General features: G+C 42.3%; 1 long non-coding RNA gene across 1 annotated transcript in view; it reads right to left on the reverse strand.

Annotated features, from left to right (window-relative positions):
* Nucleotides 1-261, reverse strand: part of LOC121651054 — a 17562-nt gene extending 17301 nt beyond the window's left edge. Inside the window, exon 1 of the long non-coding RNA XR_006012387.1 lies at nucleotides 128-261. This is a non-coding gene — a long non-coding RNA (uncharacterized LOC121651054). The remainder of the gene's footprint in view (nucleotides 1-127) is intronic.
* Nucleotides 262-1975: the final 1714 nt, after the last annotated feature.

The following is a 1975-nucleotide window of genomic DNA, read 5'->3' on the forward strand; positions in this document are numbered from 1 at the left end:
CACAAAGACACAAACATCCAGATTTTCATGTAACACGGTGAATGAATGAATGAATCAATCAATCAACGGATGAATGAATTTGTGGTTCTTTTTAATTCTTTGCATTTTAGTTTATTTCACTACTCACTGTTCAAATGTTCCACTTCTGTGTTTCAGGTGGCTTGTGGGTTTCCTGCTTCCCTCTGAGGACGTTAAAGCTGCAAGGCTGACGTTTGATGGGAGGAAGTGAGGTGGAACTCCAGGAGTTAGACTTCAGATATATTCCACATGGTCATGACGCTCCGTTAGCAGCGTTGTGAAGCTATGAAAGAAGGTCATCAACGTTAAACTACTCCACTTTTCATTGGGAGAAAAGCAGGGTTCACCATGAACTGCTCGCCAGTCAGCACATGCACTCAGCATCCACCTGTTCAGCTCCTTGTTAACACAAATCTCTAATCAGCCAATCACATGGCAGCCATTCTATCTCACCTTGCTAGTAATGCTAGTAATAATTACAAGAAGCACAAGCTGACCTACAGTACAAGTGGTCCATCTGCAAGGCATCCACCAGATCTGTAACTTGATGTTCCACATGTACAGACACAACGTGCACATGTGGCAAGAGCTTCTGCTGCAACTTGGATCTGAAGAAACACATGAGGAAGCTACACAACAATGTATTTTCTGCTGCGTCAGAGACCCCCAGAGAGCTGCAGAGGTGAGGTTCTGCTCTTTGCTGAGGTCTGTGGACTGATGAAAAGTGTCTAGTGGTCCAGACAGAGTCCACTAAAAGCTGAAAACTGGACATGAACCCAGACAATGAAGCATGGTCATCTGATGAGTCTGGGAAGAAGAGTGCAGAACATCTGGAAGTCTTCTCCTGTATGTTTTGTTCTTCGTCAAGGAATATAAAGTAGTCTAACTGTATATAGGAGGGTCATGAGAACAAAGCAAAACAAAACAAAAAAGATGCTGAAGTGAATGAATGCATTATAACTTCTAATAAAAACTGAATGCATTTATTTTGGTTTGAATCTCCCCCTAGCTAACATGCTAACCAGCACACCGCCGAGCAGCCTCTGTGCAGCTGATATTAAAAGGAAAATAATGCTGTAGCTGCTCTATCTTGCCTGTAAGGGCTTCTGTCTTCATCTTCCTCTTTGTCTGTTTTTCTTTTCCACTGGCTGTGTCCGTCTCTGTCTGAAGATCTCTTCATCGTTCTCTTTTTATTTACCTTTATCATCTTTCTCACGTCTGTCCCTTGACTTCCTGTCTGGTGCTCTCTTGACTCTGTTTCTATGGTTGCTTTCACTTTGTTCCCCATTTACTGAATCAAGTCGTCCAACGTGGTGGATGAAAGAAACAATGAGCTGCTCACTGGATAGTTTCTGCTTTCTCTCCTTGACAATGTCTACATGACTAAATATACTGAATTGTAGCCACATGATTGGCTGATTAGATGTAGTAGTTGAACAGGCAGCTAATAAATTTTACACTTAGGATATTTGTTTATGGCAGGGCAGCCAAATGGCAAATTTTTTGCTGTTAAATGAAAAAACAAACAGAAGACTTAGCAAAATAGTAAAGAATTTTCTAGTGAACACTGTGAAACAGAAAGTAGGTGCAGGTAGTTGAAGGATAACGTTGTTAAGTCCCATATTACATTAAAGATGGCTGCCATAAAAGCAGACGGGTCGTGACTGAGATTACGAGATGGACTTCATTTCAGCAGAAATCAGCTTTATCTCCATGAACTTAAACAATAAATGGGGGTGCACGCCTGCACACACACACCGGACAGCATGTTTGCTTTAGAAGTCATGAGGTTTGGTGATGGGCGGCTATGTTGGGATGACTGGGTTCACAGCAGCTGACTGAGGACAGGCGGGAACACCAGATCTACTGGATGGCATTAAAAATAAGTTTTGGCTGTTTTCCCGTTCAAAGGTTGTGTACTCGCAGAGCACATGATCAGACAAACGTTGTGTGTGTT

This window comes from Melanotaenia boesemani, chromosome 13, assembly GCF_017639745.1.
Source record: "Melanotaenia boesemani isolate fMelBoe1 chromosome 13, fMelBoe1.pri, whole genome shotgun sequence".
In the NCBI taxonomy this organism is placed as follows: Eukaryota; Metazoa; Chordata; class Actinopteri; order Atheriniformes; family Melanotaeniidae; genus Melanotaenia; species Melanotaenia boesemani.